The sequence below is a fragment of the Stenella coeruleoalba genome, assembly GCF_951394435.1.
Source record: "Stenella coeruleoalba genome assembly, chromosome: 15".
Lineage (NCBI taxonomy): Eukaryota > Metazoa > Chordata > Mammalia > Artiodactyla > Delphinidae > Stenella > Stenella coeruleoalba.
Window position 1 is genome coordinate 6,943,526 of NC_137161.1, and position 18,845 is coordinate 6,962,370.

At 41.5% G+C, this 18,845-nt stretch overlaps 1 protein-coding gene across 27 annotated transcripts in view; it reads left to right on the forward strand.

The window, feature by feature from the left end:
• The window catches only part of CBLN4 (cerebellin 4 precursor), a gene marked incomplete at its 5' end in the record, with an annotated part of 575,839 nt that overhangs the window by 491,419 nt on the left and 65,575 nt on the right, over positions 1–18,845 (forward strand). The window contains one exon of one of the 27 annotated variants that reach the window (XR_013824152.1): positions 14,833–16,167. The exons of 25 other annotated variants lie outside the window; for them this stretch is intronic. Of the gene's footprint in view, positions 1–6,832; positions 6,872–14,832; positions 16,168–18,845 lie in introns of those variants that run through there. One more of the 27 variants, XR_013824153.1, reaches the window with a different exon arrangement.

Sequence of the window (18,845 nt, forward strand, 5' to 3'; positions counted from 1 at the left end):
TAACATAATAAAAGTGAAATGAGTGACACAGGAGGAGGGAACTTTCTCCTTTGGTCCTATCATGGTTTTCAAGGTCACTATTAAGATCATGTCAGCTTGAAAAAGTGGACAATTCTCTTCCCCTTTCAACATGTCACCACTGGATCCAGTTGAAATGAGACTGTCTGTTTCCCGGTGTCACATGCCGAAATCTCTCAGAGTTGAAGGGGCAGAGTTCATATCCCCTCACAGTAATTTTCTAGCTATGGGATTTGGGGCAGATCACCTAAACCTATCTGTGTAATGACGTTCGTAATGCTTTTGCCTCCTATTGTGAAATCAGAAAGTTAGGTCTCCTTTTTGTGAAGGGAAATGTGAAAGAGATCTCTATTTCTGTCTTCCCCCATCTCCGTTTCCTGTCTCTTCTGGCCCAGTCTTGATGAAAGGAGTCATAAGTTAGGCAAGGGATTTTGGAAAGAATGGAAACAACCCTAAGGACCTAAAAATACCTTTTTATTCAGGTGCCATGATGTGCAGCATTTTTCTCTATAAACAAGACAGGGAAGGATACAGAATATTTATTTATTTTTTAACATCTTTATTGGAGTATAATTGCTTTACAATGGTGTGTTAGGTTCTGCTTTACAACAAAATGAATCAGCTATGTATATACATATGTTCCCATATCTCTTCCCTCTTGCGTCTCCCTCCCTCCCACCCTCCCTATCCCACCCCGGATACAGAATGTTTAAAACTCATGAATGAAATACGGGGCAATGGTTCCAGGTAAAATTAGATTTGATTATGATTGGTTCTTTTATGCAAGTTAGATAATCTCCCCAAGTTTTCTCAGATTCAGTGGAAAGAAGACAAACCTTTTCGGAACCATCAAACTCTTAGACTATACAGACTTTCTTTAACGTAGGACTCCAACCTTTATACCCAAGACTTGTGTTAACTCCACAATTACAATTTTAGAGAAAATGTATCATAAAACTCTGTTGTAGGGAAAGTGTTCATAAAGTTTGTCTTATCACTTGTATTAATTGTAAATAGACTTACAAATTCCTCCTCCCTACTAATCCCTTTTAAAAAATCTGTAGTGAAGGAGAAATCAGTTCAGCTTGTGTTTAAAAAGTGACTAATGTGTCATCAGAAACCTGATAATTGCCAGAGCCTCTTGGTCTCAGTTACCTCACAGGCTTTCATTTGGTGTGAAAACCAAATGAAATAGTGGCTTCCAAAACTCTTTTAAATCGGTAAGCCGAGAAATACATCTAAGGCATTGAGTAATGCTGTAGTTGGAGTGAGCTTGGGTCAAGCACTAACATCCGTCATCCAGAGTCTTTGGAATAAACCAAGGCACTTTTCATTTCTCATTTCATTGTCTCCTTGTAACAACCATTAGAGATTAAGCCTTTTAGATGCCCTTACTAATAGGGAGATTATGACCTAAACTCCTACCTCACGCGAAGTTCAAAATAATCCGTAAGAAAACACACATGAATGAATGTCCTACAAATTTCTGTGTTCCCCCATAATTATTTTTTAGACTTTTTAACATTACAAATTATTACCCCCCCCCCCAGATTAATGCCTCTGCCTTTGCTGGTGCCCCAAACATGTACTTAATTTGCCTACTGGTGATGCCAGCCCTGGATTTATGTCATCTTCTACATGGTGTAAATTAAGTAGTAAAATCCATCCTCGACTCGTTTTTAATCACCTTAATCCAACAGTTTTTTTCAAAAGAGTTTAGGCATGTTCTAAGATTGATTTTTTTTTTTTTCTGGTTCTGAGTTTGGCTAAGTGAACCATTAAAGAAAGAAACAAATGGAACCACATAACAAATGAAGACACGCCTCAGGCAGCAGCACACGTCTCTTTAACTCCCATCTGCCGAGCTCAGGTTTCTGAGGCGAAATGCGGCAGAATGCGGGTGTGCGCTATCCTCTTTTTCTCTCCCTGAAGATCCACATCCTTCCTATTTAAAGGCCTGACGTCATGACCCACCGCCCAAGGGCGGCCAGAACACGCGTGCAGTTCTGATGGCGGGGTCCCTCGTGCACAGACCTCACCTGGGAGGCATGTTCCCTTGATGTATTTTTCTTTCCTTCTCCTACACCTGTCCTCAGGTGGGTCTGTGTGCACAGCCTGTGTCTGCAGCCCCCGCCTGGCAGTGAGTAGTGATGACAGGGGCTGGAGGATTATTTTCAGGAAGACTTAGGGAAAAAGACGTTTCTGTGGGGTAATAAAGAACCTGGTACGGGTGCTGTTTCTGGAGCACAGGTGCAGCTGTGCTTTCAAGCCTCGTCTTGGATTTATTCAGCACTTGCACTTGCCAGGCAATCAGTGTTTCTCTCAAGTCTGAGCTTGACGTCCTGGGAGATGTGCTGTTTCCCTCTCTGTGAAATGAGGATGCTGGACCTTAACCTCTGGAGGTCTCCTCCAGCTCTCATACCTGTAAGAGTCACATTCCTGGTAAATCCCTCACCCTTTCCCCCTCAGTGTCTGGAAGGATGTGCTCACTGCGGTTGACTTGGATACGTGGCTCCCAATGGCAGTCAGAGTCATCTTTTAAGATGCAGGTTAAAGGATGTTATTTCCAAGCTCCTGTGATTCCAATAGCTTCCCAGTATGGTTGGCAGAGAAGCTAGCATCTCACCCGTGTGCACAGCCGGACCTGGTCCCAGCTCACCTCTGGGACCTCAGCTCTGCTACTTCTCCCTGAGCTCGGCGGGCTTCTTGCCACTTTAACAAGCGGACACATTCCAGGCCAAGACCCATGCCCTTGTTTTTCTCTGTGTGCAGATCACTTCTTTCTAATACTTCCCCAGCCAGATCCTTCTCTACCATTCAAGCATCACCTCCAGTATCACCTCCAGAGGGAGGCTTCTCTGATTCCCTTGACCTAACGGAACCCAAGGAGGCATCCTCTCCCATCAGCCCTTTTTATTTTCATCATGACCGTTAACAGAAGCTGAAGTTTATCTCATGTATTTGTTGTTTGTCTGTTTTGCCTACAAGAGTATACAGTAATGGATGGAGGTCTTCTCTCATTTGTTTCTGTATCCCTCACAGCTAGAAAAGAGTGCAGTGGGTGTCCAATAATATGTGTGAAATGAATATATAACAACAAAACAACATGGCAGCTTATACTTAACTTACTGCATGTCACGTGCTGTTCTAGGTGTTTTTGTATTGACTAGTTGAATTCTGATATTGGCTTAATGACATGGATACAATTATTACCCCCATTAATAGCCCAGGGAATTGAGGAACAGAGGGGATGAGTAATTTGCCAAATGATGTGACCGAATGAACCCTGGCTTTGTGCTTTCTGGGTGGAGCTTAAAATGTCATCCACAGACATCTTTGAAGAATGTGATCTGGAAACTTGGAGCATTTACTGTGTCGTGACTGTCCCCATTAAAGTGAGAAAGCTTACAGTTCCTTTGTCAGCTAATTAACAAAGCTTATTTAGGAAGTAAGCATTTAAAAAGAAAAATTTCTCTACATCTCTTTTGCCGCTGGAGAATCAGAGCAGGCGTTACACAAGGACACAGGCCTGGGTCATCTGAGACTCTCAGGGACGGAAAGTTTGTCTCAGGGACGGAAAGAGTTTTCTTTTTCTTTTCATTTTTTTAGTCATACCCTTAAACCCTGAACAATTAAGAAAATCCCCTCAGTATGTTCAGATTAATAAAGCAAATATTTTACAAGCTGATCTTTCTTGAGTATTAGAATAAGCAATTCAGAGCCGCTGAATGAATCCTACCGGCTTTATTGAAATATTAAAACCTATAAATAATTTATAATGGAGAGACTCACAGAAGATATGAAGTCTTCAGAACATTACATATATAAATTATATACACTGTATGATTCAAGAAGTTTAATGTCTTAGAAAATATCCACCCCGCCCTCCCATGTTCAGCCCACCCGTAATAGAATTTGGAGGGAGAGAGGTTAAAATGAATACGGAGAAAGGAGATTAGGATTCCAGACCACTGGTTTTTGCAAAGAGCAAAACCAACTGTTGTCCTCAAATCAGCCAGACATGTTACTTGGGAAAACATATGCATGTTTATGAGAGGCCGTATTACAAGTGTTACTGCTGTGATAAAAATACGCAAGCTAGGTTGGGGCCTATTCCCTCCCCCTGCCCCAACCCCATGCATTTCATGCATTTCCTTTGTAAAAACTGTAACACTTGGAACTCCTCCTATAATGCTTTCATCCCCTCTAGACCTGAAGCTCAAAGAGGACGCTGCCTGGCTCACTGGCTGTGTTCCAGGAGCCAAAGCTGTGTGCTTTCGGGCTCATCACTCAATCTCTCTGTGCCCCAGGATTCTCATCTGTAAATTGGAGATAGTAAAAGTAGTTAACCCCTAGGGTTATTATGAGGAATACATATGTCAATGCAAGTAACACACTTAGAAGAGTGAAGACTTCTAGAGTAAGAACCAAAGTTTTAGCTGTTATTATTTTCAGTAGAATGTAGGTTACTCAGGAGAAGGGACTTCATATATTTTGTCCATTGATGATTCCCTAGTGCCTAGAATAAGGCCTTGGACATAACTGGCACCTAGTTAATAATTCTTAAACAAATTAATTACTAAATTAATATTTTAGATCCTTAATAATTAGATTTAAAATTTTTAAATTTATTTTATTTTATTTATTTTTTGGCTGCGTTGGGTCTTCATCGCTGCACACGGGCTTTCTCTAGTTGCGGCAAGCGGGGGCTACTCTGTTGTGATGTGCTGGCTTCTCATTGTGGTGGCTTCTCTTGTTGCGGAGCACGGGCTCTAGGTGCATGGGCTACAGGAGTTGTGGCTTGTGGGCTCAGTAGTTGTGGCACACGGGCTTAGTTGCTCTGCGGCATGTGGGATCTTCCTGGACCAGGGCTCAAACCCGTGTCCCCCGCATTGGCAGGCAGATTCTTAACCACTGCGCCACCAGGGAAGCCCAATAATTAGATTTTAATGTTGGGCTGCAGTATGGTTAAACAGTACATACACACACCCCTATATTTTCATGATTTTCAGTGTAAACTTCTGATTAATTACTTTGGCCCGCTATTGCGAGGACAACCAAATAGCACGAGATACACCCCCCAGCACTGGACATCTGGGAAGGTGGATTGTTTGCCTTCAGCTCTCAGCTGTCTTTGAACTCTGCCTCTGGCCAGTTCCCCAGTTGTTTCCTCATGCTCTGGATCAAAGCCATAGCTTGCTTTAATTTTGCAAAGGGGCAGTGTAACTTATCATCACAAGCATTGCAACAGGGAAGTAAATAGCCCCTCACCTTAAATGCCAATTTATTGTTCCCACTCTGTCACACTTGATTACAATAGAGTTTTCCTGCAAGGCTGAAATTAGCTTTTCATTTTGACTGACTGCCATCCAGGTCTGAAAAATAGCAGCTTGTCTGTTTCAATATTTACACCTCCATTCAGAAGAGGTTTACATTATGGCCAATTAGGACTTAATTGTTAGCCATAACTCAAACATTTGCTGGCTGTCAGCAGAGTAAAAGCCATCATTCTCTTTTTACTCTCCTGACCTCCACAACTCTTAGACCCTTGCAACAAAGAGTGGAGGAATTTCTTTCTCTTAGGATGGGCTTGGCTGAGAATGTAATAGTCCTTTCAGCTCTCAGCTTCAGAAAGTGGCCAGAGGCAAGTGTTAATTGTCCAGTTTAATGGAAGATGGTTAAGCTCGCTTGTTAGGCATCTGTTGTTTTCACCTCCCTAATCTGCTGCGTTTCCCAGTATTCTTGCAGCAGAAATCTGATTTGGTGTTGGAGACATTCTCTGTGGCTTGGATGATTGCACTGTCCTAGCTGGGCTTCCAGCTTCTACCACTGGCCCCTACAGCATATTCTCCACACTGCGATGTGGAGTGAGTCTTTTAGAAATATGTCAGATCATGTGATTCCTCTGTTGCAAAGCCTGCGATGCCTGCCTGTCTCAAGCAGAATTAAGGCCAGTGTCTGTGCGATGGCTCTCAGGGCCCTCCATCCCCCCACCGTTCCCACACGACATCCCTCACTCTTTCCTCATACACTTTGGACATGTTATATATTTATTTGTACGTTGTCTGTCTCCTCAAAGATGTAAATTCCAGGAAGGCAGGGACATGTTTATGTTTATTTATGTAGCCCAGCGTCACTATTCTATTGCTCTTTCTTCCTGTTAATCTCAAGTCTGCCACTGTCTGCAGGTCCCTGGGCCCCATTGCTGCCCCCGGGCTTCCTGGTGCCTCTCATCAACCTCCCCCTTCTGGTGATGCTACAGGTGGCAAAATAAACCATCCTTTATTATTATCCTCCCACATCCTTCTGTTTCCCTTGGTGCATATTGTAGTGAACTAACTCCCTCTGAGGTATGAGAGGACTTTCATGGTCAAAAGTTTTTATTCTATTCAAACGCATATCTGATTGGAGGAATTTTAGGCAACATGTCAAAGTTTCATGTTTGCGGCAGATGCTTGAGAAAGGGGCTTTTTTTTTAAACTTATGACATCTTTTAAAAATAATTTATTATTGATACTTCAATCAGTAATAAATATTATACTGTAATAAAATTTATACTGTAAATCTTGATTTACAGTGTTATGTTAGCTTCTGGTGTACAGCAAAGCGATTCAGATCTATACATATATATGTTACATATATTCTTTTTCATATTCTTTTCCATTATGGTTTATTACAGGTTACTGAATATAGTTCCCTATGCAATACAGTAGGACCTTGTTGTTTATCTATGTATAATAGTTTGTATCTATTAATCCCAAACTCCTAATTTATCCCTCTCCCCCACCCCCTTTCCTCTGATGAATGGATAAAGACGATGTGATACATATAAAATGAACTATTACTCAGCCATCAAAAGGAATGAAATAATGCCCTTTGCAGCAACATGGAAAGACCTAGAGATTATCATACTAAGTGAAGTAAGTCAGACAGAGAAAGACAAACACCATGTGATATCACTTATATGTAGAATCTAAAATATGACACAAATGGACTTATTTACAAAACAGAAACAGATTCACATAGAGAAAGGGACGTTGATGAACTGATCAATGAGAAAGCTCCTCAGGAGTGGTCCAGCTCACTGTACCAGGAGGTCTGTGGGCCACGAGATGTTCCACAAGTGACAGGGTCCAGAGAATGTTTCTTTTGGCTGGTCCTGTGTTTAAAACATAAAAGAACCAATATTGAAAAAACAAGAGATTTTGTAGAGAAATCCAATTCCCAGCTTTTCCTAAAAAACTGCACAACCTGGCAAATTTCTCCTGGCCTCACTGTCTGGAGCTTAGGCTCATCTGGCCCCTTTGGATGAGGCCTGCCTTCTGCTTTAATCTCAGTCTCCACCAGGACCTCTTCACTCATTTATATGGAACTGTGGTCACGTGAGTAACCAAGAGTCTTCAAGCCTCCATTTAATGTGTCCCAGGCTTGGTTTGTGGGTGACCTGGAATCTCTTTTCTCAGTCTTAGGAAATGCACCCTAGTTTAGTGCTGGCATGAGTGGATACTCGTATCCCTTCAATAAGCACCTCTGGTTTGTCTCTGAGTGAACCTGGTGAGGCTCCATTGGCTTCCTGTTCTGATACGCTTGAAACCACTTGCTCTGCGGCATTTTTAAAAATCATTGATGCCTACGTCTAACTCCAGACCAATTGAATAGAAACCCCTGGGGTCTGGGACCCCATCTTGGTAATTCTTTAACCTTCTCAGGCAATTCTAAATGTGTAGCCAGGGTGGAGGCCCATTTTGGAAGAGCTCGGTACTGATGCTTATCGCAGGGGAGAGTGTAATTCAGTTAGGGCAGCCTGGGGTGCCCTTGGCCCAGGGTCAACGCCTGAGGTGACCAATAGGGAGCAGCTCCAACCTTCACACTGTGTCTCCAGGTATGATCCTGGGATCCTCGCCCCCAGGTGAAGTAGCAGCTCTGATTGACTGAAGGTTCCCCTGGCTTGCTTTTGTCCTTATTGGAACAATAAAAGGATATGAAACACGAAGAGCAGGAGAAGAAATTGACTAGCATGGCAGTTCGTGATGAGAAGACACTCTCCTTTGTCTAATGGGGTCCTAAGAGAATGTAACTTTGGGGCATCACTGTTTTTGCATCTGATTCTGGACGGTGTTTGAAAGCCTTTATTTAGAGCTTAATCTTGCTGTCGCTCACCAAAATTTACCAGTCATTGAGCACCATGATTCTCTTTTCTCTCTCTGAGTTGAGATTTATAGCATCCTCCATAAATGATCCCCGACGGTCAGATATGTGCCTGAAAATGTACTTAGAGACGAGTCCGCACTGCCTCAGGACCAGGAGAGAGATGGCTAATCTTCAGGGACCTGAGAGGTGGCAGGGAACATGCACAAGTCGCGCCCACCTGGCCCTCCATCTCAAGCAGGCAGTTTATCGCAGGCGCATCTCGGAAAGCTCTCCTCCCGAGATTGTCGTCATTGCTTTGAAGTGCTCCAGCTTGCTCTGGGGCCACGGAAGACAAAACTTTCAAATACCTTTATGTGAACAGATTTTCCCAGCAGACCACAATTCACAGAAAAACCTGCTTACAGACCGAGCCTGGAGGGTGATCAATGGGACGAGGTGGAGAAAAGTTACCTCTGTTTAATTAGCTGTGGGCTCGTGACGAATGTCAAGAGCAGCTGCGAATGTGGCTCGGCTGCTTAATTTCAGACTGTTTTATGTTCGGGCATTGCTCGTCTCCCAAACTTTGTCAAGATCGTTTTACCAAGAGCACTCGCTGGAAAGCCTTTTATGGAGAAAGAGGCAGATAACATATTCTGTCAGGCAGTAAAGCAGCCACTTAGAGACAGCACTTTGATTATATTCTTTGAAAGAAAGAGAGAATTGGGTTTTAACTACTATCCCGAATCCCTCACCTAAGGGGTAGAATATAAAAGAACTTGTGTCACCCTTGTTATTACTGCATATTTGGGCAACGCTAAATTAAAAATAGGGTTATTTGTCAAAAATGGCTCATTATTTTAAAAAGCTTAACATAGTAAAAATAAATCTATAAAACGGCTCATTTTTATTAGAGCATGCACCATGTGCTTTGTTAACACAGAGAGGAGTTTCCTGGGCATGTTTATCCGATTTGGCCTGAGATGTTCTCCTGATGGTTTAGGCAACAGAGCAGAGTCCCTGGACCCACTTGTTCTATTGGTTTCCTTGAATAAAGCAAATGAGCTTTAGAAGAAGGGTTTCAAATGGAGCCTTCCCCCACCATTCCCATGTCATTATGAAAGAGCTTTGCTGGTCAATGGGGAAAGCCCATTATTCATTTTTTACTAAAGTGTGTTGGTGGGCAGAGGGGCATCTGCCCCTCTGATGAATTTACTAAAGTGTGTTGGTGGGCAGAGGGGCATCTGCCCCTCTGATGAATTTACTAAAGTGTGTTGGTGGGCAGAGGGGCTAAAGTTGAATGACATCAACTCTGCCTCAGGAAAATCCTAGTCCAGTGGGAGAGATAAATGTAATGAACATTTTTATTTTCTTTTAATTGTTTTGATTGTTTACCCAGTGCCTTTTCTGGAAATGGCACCTCCACCCTGTGAACACAGCAGACAATCAGTGGACCAGCCCCTAGTTATGTCATGACACTGCTGCCTTTGCCGTAGTTAATTATTCAGTCATGAGTACCTTGTTCTAGTTGGGCAAATGAATCATTTCCCCAAGACTTGTGGATTTCGGAAAAAACAAGAAATCGTCTAACGTAGTAAGTCATGCGTCGGTTTATTCAACACAAGTTCAATGTTGAAGGTATCTAGGTGTTAACAGTGCAAAAGGAAAGAAGTCTCTGCTTTCATGGAACTAGTGCTGTACCGGTGGATACAGCGGTACATTTATGGAACTAGTGCTGTACCGGTGGATACAGCTGGTACATTTCCCAGCTCGCTGGGAAACATTTTAAAAGTCCTGATTTGTCTGTCACGTCTTCCATCCATTTTTTGACTGGGTTGTTTGTTATTTTGATATTGAGCTACGTGAGCTGTTTGTATATTTTGGAGATTAATCCCTTGTCAGTTGCTTCGTTTGCAAATATTTTCTCCCATGCTGAGGGTTGTTTCTTTTCATCTCATTTATGGTTTTCTTTCAGTGCAAAAACTTTTAAGTTTAATTAGGTCCCATTTGTTTTTATTTTCATTACTCTAGGAGGTGGGCCAAAAAAGATCTTGCTGTGATTTATGTCAAAGAGTTTTCTTCCTATGTTTTCCTCTAAGAGTTTTATAGTGTCCAGTCTTACATTTAGGTCTTTAATCCATTTTGAGTTAATTTTTGTGTATTGTGTTAGGGAGTGTTCTAATTTCATTCCTTTACGTGTAGCTGTCCAGTTTTCCCAGCACCACTTATTGAAGAGGCTGTCTTTTCTCCATTGTATATCCTTGCCTCATTTGTCATAAATTAGGTGACCATAGGTACATGGGTTTATCTCTGGGCTTTCTATCCTGTTCCATTGAGCTATACTTCTGTTCTTGTACCAGTACCATACTGTCATGATTACTGTAGCTTTGTAGTATAGTCTGAAGTCAGGGAGCCTGATTCCCCCAGCACCATTTTTCTTACTCAAGATTGCTTTGACTAATTGGGGTCTTTCGTGTTTTCATATAAAATTGTAGAATTTTTTATTCTAATTCTATGAAAAATATCAAGAGTCACATGAAAATACGCTCAACATCACTATTTATTAGAGGAAATGCAGATCAAAACTACGATGAGGTATCACCTCACACCGGTCAGAATGGCCATCATCAAAAAATCTATAAACAGTAAATGCTGGAGAGGTTGTGGAGAAAAGGGAACCCTCTTGCACTGTTGGTGGGAATGTAAATTGATACAGTCATTATGGAGAACAGTATGGAGTTTCCTTAAAAAACTAAAAATAGAACTACCATATGACCCAGCAATCCCACTACTGGGCCCTGAGAAAACCATAATTCAAAAAGACACATGCACCCCAATGTTCATTGCAGCACTGTTTACAATAGCCAGGACATGGAAGCAACCTAAGTGTCCATCGACAGATGAATGGATAAACAAGATGTGGCACATATATACAATGGAATATTACTCAGCCATAAAAAGAAATGAAATTGGGCCATTGGTGGAGACGTGGATGGACCTAGAGTCTGTCATACAGAGTGAAATAAGTCAAAAGAGAAAGACAAATATCGTATATTAATGCATATATGTGGGATCTAGAAAAATGGTACAGATGAACCTATTTTCAGGGCGGGAATAGAGACACAGAAGTAGAGAATGGACGTGTGGACATGGGTTGGGGAGTTGGGTGGGATGATTTGGGAGATTGGGAGTGACATATATGCACTGCTATATGTAAAACAGATAGCTAGTGGGAACCTGCTGTATAGCGCAGGGAGCTCAGCTCGGTGCTCTGTGGTGAACTAGATGGGTGGGATGTCAGGGGAGGGAAGTGCAAGAGGGAGGGAATATATGTATACATATAGCTAATTCACTTCGTTGTACAGCAGAAACTAACACAACGTTGTAAAGCAACTATACCCCAATAAAAGAAAGTCCTGATTTGTAGCATTTTTCAGTTTCCACGGTGTCGTCTGTTTAACAAGTGGTTCACAGAATTCCTGCTTATTTGACAGTTAGCTGTCATGAGCCCATGTGAACTAGCCCTGGCACACCTCTGCATGGGGCTCCCATTATATCATGATAAGACAGAAGTTAAATGGGCAAACTAATAGGTAAACACAGTACTTTCACATGTGGTTAAATGCTATAAAGCAGATAAGCAATGGAATAGGACGTGAGCAATTAAATGGGAGCCGACTGTCAAATATTCAGGGATTTTGTGAGCCACAGTTGCGTATGATAAGTACCCAGTAAGTATGAGCTAGGGAAGTCCTCTCTTAGGAGTCAGTGTTTGAACTGATTTATAACAATGGGGAAAGAAGTTGTCAGGCAAAATGCTCTTTGCAGGCTGAGGGCAGAGCAAATGCTGAGGGCCGGTGGCCAGAAAAAGTTTAATTCAGCGTGTTTATGTGAGGGTGGGGAGAGTACATAAGACGAATGGAAAGTCTCTGGTTCCTTGAGGACCAGAGAAGTCTAGAAATTCATTTTTCAGAGAAAGAGGGGGAGAGGGAGAGAGAGGGAGAGGGGAGGAACGAAGCAGGTACACATAGAAGCACAGAAAGGCTTGGATGAACAGTGACGGGAAGGCTTTCGCAGCATTGGAGTCCGCATTCTGGACGCCTCTGAGAACCAGTTGATTTCCTGCCTTGGATTGAAAGTATCCAGTATCCTTTACAGTAAATTCCTGTTCCGATTAGAATTTTGTGACTTGTTACCAAAACAGTTGTGACACTTTTTTTTTTTTTAGAGTTTTCTTTTTTTTTGACGTGGACCATTTTATTTTTAAAGTCTTTATTGAATTTGTTACAGTATTGCTTCTGTTTTATGTTTTGGGTTTTTGGCCGCAAGGCATGTGGCATCTTAGCTCCCTGACCAGGGATCAAACCCACACTCTCTGCACTGGAAGGCGAAGTCTCAACCACCGAACCACCAGGGAAGTCCCATGACACAACTTTTGTGTGCTGGTACACACACACACACACACACACACACACACACACACACTCCCTCCAAGATTTGAAAAATTCAGAGTAATCCTCGTGGCAGATGATGCATTTACAATCTAAACCCAGAGAACGTATCGTCGGGCTAGAAGGCATCGTTCACATGCCTGAGTTCGCCACCGAGGTTCATCGCACACCAAAGCCTCAGAAAATAGGTACTGGAGAAGTGAATAAGGGACTTAGTTATGTTTCAGGAAAGAGTTATCAAGTTTGAGTACACATCGGAAATAGCCTTGTTTAAAATGCGGGTGGAAGGACACTACCTCCCAGGATTCTGCACTTTTAACAGTCACCCCAGTGATCTAGGATCCAGGGAAACTGAGCCATGCTTCAGTAAGCTTGGATTTAGCAGAAGAACTTGCTGGAAAAGCATGTAGGCCTTGAGAATTATTCACACATGGTCACTCAGGAGGTGGCAGAGGCACTGGCAGAAGAGTAGTCTGGGGTTCCAGTTTAACAGCTTCATTCATAGGTTCGGGGGAGCCATCTTCCCTTGGGTTCTGGTACACGTAAAATGAGAGGTTTGATGATGTCAGTGGCTCCTGTTGGCTCCGACCTTCCGCGACTGGCCTGGTGATCTTAGGAAACGCGCCTACCCTCCCAGCACTGTAATTTCTGCACTGACAATATGGCAGCATCTCTCCAGCCCCTCACTTCCCTTGGGCGATGGTTCTTAGAATATTGGTGAGAAAACACCTCCTCAAAAGTGGTCATTTTGTCTTAGAACTTGGGCCAGGTTCTCCTTCCTTCATCTGTGGAATGAAGTTGTCGGGTAGATCTCTGTTTATCAAAGGGTTGAACATGAATCTGAGATAATTTTAGATGGGAAGAGGACACGCTGTTAAACCTGAATTGGTGCTCTTTTAAATTATTCTCCAGTCTTTTTGAAAAATTAAAGGCTCACCTTGAGGTTATTGTGGCTGTAACACTTTTACCACTGATAATTATCCCCTTTTAACAAAAAGAGGGGTCACTTCAACTTTTGAGTTTTATATACCTGTATCTTCAAATATTTAAGAACTTCCAATGGATACCTGCCATTTCCCCCCCATCTATGGGGAGAACCTGATACATAGGAAGTCCATCTGAGTCTCCCAAAGAAAGTGTGGTTGTGTGGTTGAGATGACAAATCGTGAATTGAAGAACTATGCAGAACATCCTTGGTTGGAGAAATGACTCAAGAGGATGAAAGTAGGAAATTTACAGTTACGTTCTTATTCACCTGATTCAGGTGTCCATTGGCAAGAAAGGTGAAGTCACTGTAAATATTTCCCGACTTCAGTTGCCCATGCGAAAATTTGGACTGCTAAGGAGAGAATCATATGTCTACATTGGAGATACGATTCTTGTTAAGTGAGTTCTGAGTGTAGCTTATGTAGAGGCAATTCTTATTGATATAAATACAAGTTCTATGGGGGGAAAGTCCTCTCCACCTCCACACAATATTTACTTCTTTCTAAACTCCAGTTTAAGCTGAAGTAATAATTTTTCAAGTCAGCCTTGACTTTTCCTGAGTAACTCACTCTACTGCTAAAATAAAAGTACAGGATGCCCGGTGGAATCTGAGTGTCAGATAAAACGGTGAGTAATTTTTTTATATAAGTAGGTCCCATGCAGTATTTGTCCCACATATAAGACATGCTTACACTAAAAAAAATTATTCATGTTCATCAGAAATTCACATTTAACCGGGCATCTTGTATTTTACCTGGTGACTCCAACACTTATGCAGCAAAGATAAAGTCACATATTTCTATGAGGTGGATCTTATTCTGATCTGGTGTCGGGGATGTTAATGCTTCTTGTTGCTAAGAGAGTTATATAGACTAAGTCAGCGGCTCCTGAAATGAGTCCACATACGTAGCAAAATTTACAGTTTCATGGAAGGATGAGAAAAAATAAAACGTGATAAATTTCTTATAACACTATATGTATTTAACTTTAAATAATAATAATTCATTTTGAGATTTTTTCCCTTTATTAGTAAAAAAAATATTCTTCCATAAAATGATGAGAATAATCTATGGTAGGATGTTATTGTTTTGGTGAATGTTTTCATGTCCTTATTGGGCAAATCAGAAAGTTGGTGATATTGTGTCAGTCCCAATTTTTAAAATTGGTCTGAAAAATCCTAAAAATTAGGAACTGCTGGATTAAAATTTTAAAATCTTACTAAAATAGGTGACATGTTTTTATTAAATAGACTCACATCAGAAACATTGCATATTAAGGATCTGTGAGCTACTTAGCGAAAGCTGCTCTGGAGAAGACCCCGTTGAACATGACCACATCTGTTGAGAGATGGAAGAAAGAAGAATAAAAGTCATGTGGAAGGAGCACAGGAGTCTTTGGCTGTGTTCCTGTCTATTTATAATCGTTTTATTCCTCTTCGAGTACTTAGGGCTTCCATTTGTTCCTGACTCACGTAAGAATCCCTCTCCTTTGTGGGAGGATGCAGTAGCACCATATTGTGCCTTACCCCACGAAGTGGTCTTTTCTCCTGTGCTATTTTTGTTGTTTGGTTTAGTAAACAAGAATATATTTTTCAAGGGTTTCTTTCAAAGGTTCACGGTCTGGACTGGTTGTCTATGGCTACTTAACAAACTGCCCCGAAACTTAGCAGCTTAAAAGAGCACATATTTATGACCTCACAGTTTCTGTGGGTCAGGCAGGCTGGGCTGGGGTCTCACAGAGCTTCAGTCAAGGTGTCAGCCAGGGCGGGGGTTTCATCTGAAGCCTCAAGGATCCACTTCCAGGCTTCCTCAGTGGTTACTGGCTGGATTCAGTTCCTCATGGGTTGTTGGACGGAGCTCATTCGTTCTTTCTGGGTGTTGACGTCACCCTCAGTTCCTTGTCCACTGGGCTTCTCTATCGTGGCAGCTGGCTTTCTCAGAGACAGCAATGAAGAGAGTCTGTTAGCAAAAGGGATGTCACTGTCTTTTGTAACCTAATCACAGAAGAGATCTCCCATCACTTTTGCTGTATCCTGTTAGTTAGAGGCAAGTCATGGGTCCCACCCACTCCAGAGAAGGCAGTTACACAAGAGTGTGAATACCAGGATGTGGGGATCACTGTGCATCATCTTACAAGTCTGAGTACCACTCTCAGACTCGCCTCCTTAATTCTGTTTTTCTTATTTCATCCACTACTACTCCCTAATGTAAGAGGTGGTTGTGTAGATCAAGGTCATATCAAAACTAATCTCATCTGTAATAGGTTTACCATTTCTGCTAACAACACTGTCATAACAGGTTCACAACGTCCATTCATTAAGAAAAGATTTTAAGACTGTGAAATTTTAAAAAAATGTATATGCTGAAGTGAACTAATGGTGGAAGAATTTGACTACTGGTCATGCCTTTCACTACTGCATGCTTTCTACCATCACAGATTTATCAGGGACTTGCTACACAGTAATAGCTTCTTGGGGTTTTTTATCTACTAAATCTTTTTTTTAAAAATAAATGTGCATTTCAGAATGCTGCCTTGATCTTCTCTATTTAGTGACAGGCGAAGTAAGGGGTTATTCAAGTGGTGGCCGTCAAGCAAGTTCCACACCGATTTGCTATAAATTATTAGCAAATTTGTATATAATATATATATTTATAATATATATATTTATATATATTATAAATATATATTTATATATATAATATATAAATAAATTATTTGCTATAAATTATTAAACATGTCAACTCTTGGGATCATAGATTTTTAATGTAGGTGCCTTAATTGTATGCATGTTGCTTGTATTAGATGAAAAGAGTATAGAATTTTAATGCAAGTGCTTAAACGTGATCTTCCAAAGAGAACACTGTCACTCAGCGATAATTCCTCTTACACAAAGGAAAGGTTGGTTAAACAAGTTAAACGTCACTACAAGATGTAATTTGTGAACTCTGGACTCTGATAATTACACAATTAGAACACGTGTCTCCCTGTTATAAGAGCATTTTCCGTAATTTTGGCTCTGTACTTCAGAATTTCTTCTAGGGATTAATTCAGGAATGAGGACATTGCAGGTGTTGAAAATAGAAGTGTTGTGAAATAGCCAGATGTTTGGTCTAGCTTTTCTTTTGTGGCAGAACATGAGTAGTTTAGCTTGCCCCTGCATGGAGATCATTTAATTTAACAGCACAATAAACATTTAGAAGAACATTAATATTTGATTACAAAGTTATATTATTATTATAATGTCATTTCTTTTCAAAATATATTGGCTTTAGCCTCTCATGGAATTACCACTTTGAGAACAAAAGGAGGAGTAAATTCTCAGCATATGTCCTAAGCTAGAAAGCAGATATCAGTCATACTTAGAGTTTTAGAGGTAAAACTAAAAAAAAAAAAAAAAAAAAAAAAGATTGGTTAGAACTTTGGAACAATTAATGCACTTTTATAATGAAAGAAAATGTTCGTGCATGAATTCTGTCAAATATTTACTTCATTGAACTCAAGTCACTCAAGCCAGTTGCTCGAATGAGTAGAAAGTGATTTTAACTGAATTGACTAATAAGGTCTATCAACTTCTATACTGTAACTTTAATGAATTTTTGGGGGAAAAATTTTAAAATGCTCTATATGAGATTTTTATCCATTAATTATACCATATTTGCTTTGTGCAGTGGTTCATGAACTACTTATGTAAGAAGATATGCCATGATTAACCAGAAATCTTGGGAAAGTAGTCTTGATTAACTGAAATACCTGCTTAGCTCAAGACTCACCAGCAAAGACATTTTGGTTTCAAATTCTGTTGTGAAAAATATTACTCCCATTCATTTATCCAAAAATTCTATACTTAAGCATCTGGTATTTTCCAGACATTGGTTCAGGCACTTTGGAAACACTGGAAAACAAGACAGGCAGGAGTCCTTGTCTTCAGGGAACTGACGCTCTGGAGAGGAAGACAGACAATAAATGTAACAAATTAGTCAGTTATAAGTTTTTTTCTTAGGGAGGTGATAGGTTACTGGGGCAAAAGGAAAAATGTGTGCATGTTGAGGAGACTCATCAGTGGAGAGGGTGGGTAAGCGTCGATTGCTGCATTAAATATGGTCATCAGGGTGAGCCTCATTGACGAGCTGCTGTTTGAACAAAGAACAACCTTATGAAGGTGATGGAACAAGCTGAGTAGATGCATATTTTGGGGAAGAACGTGTCAACAAGGGAGAGGCAAGGCAAGAGCTTCCAGTGGGAGTGTGCGAGGACCAGTGTGGGTGGGCTTATTTTTATTATATTGCATATAATGGCCAAGATGGAACTGTAACATAATGACCAAGGAATTTAGAGAGCTGTAGGGCAATTTAAAAGGGAATGTTGGGCTTCCCTGGTGGCGCAGTGGTTGAGAGTCCGCCTGCCGATGCAGGGGACGCGGGTTCGTGCCCCGGTCCGGGAGGATCCCACATGCCGTGGAGTGGCTGGGCCCGTGGGCCATGGCTGCTGAGCCTGCGCGTCCGGAGCCTGTGCTCTGCAACGGGAGAGGCCACGACAGTGAGAGGCCCGCGTACCGCAAAAAAAAAACAAAAACAAAAACGGGAATGTTCATCATTCAGGCCTGTTCATTGGAAAGGTCACAGAGTCGGAGTTGAATTTGTATGCACTCTATGTACTTAGCACATGTGAGGAGTTTTTTAAAATCCAAAAGAGAATTTGACATCACCTTTGCCCTGAAGGTGATGAGACTAGCTTTTGTAAAATAAAAATTGAGTAACATGACATCGCTAAAGCAGGGAAGTATGAACAAATGCTGTCAGCATTCATAGGGAGATGATTGGAAATACATCTTGTCAGGGATGCTTCTTGGAAGAGGGAGGAGTCCAGCTGGGTATTCAGTTAACAATGAGGCTGTGAATTCGAGTGGGAGGTGGTGCTCATCTTCGTTCTCGCTTATCACACTCGCCTACTTTGATATAAATTACAGGGCCGGGTACTTCGGCAGCCAGTCCCCAAGAGGTTCCCCAGTGGTCTCAGCGTCCTGGTGTTCTCACCCTCTGTGTAGTCACCTCACACATTTTTACCAGGTTGCGCTGTGTGACCAGTAGAATCCAGGGGAAATGATGGTATGTCACATCTGAAATTATCTTATAAAAGACTCTGTGGCCTCTCTCTCTCTCTCTCATTTATATGAGTAAAGCAAACAAAATTCGGTGCAGTGCCTCTCCCTCTCGAACTGAAATTCAGCTTTGAAACATCCCTGAAAAGGCAGATTTTGCTCTC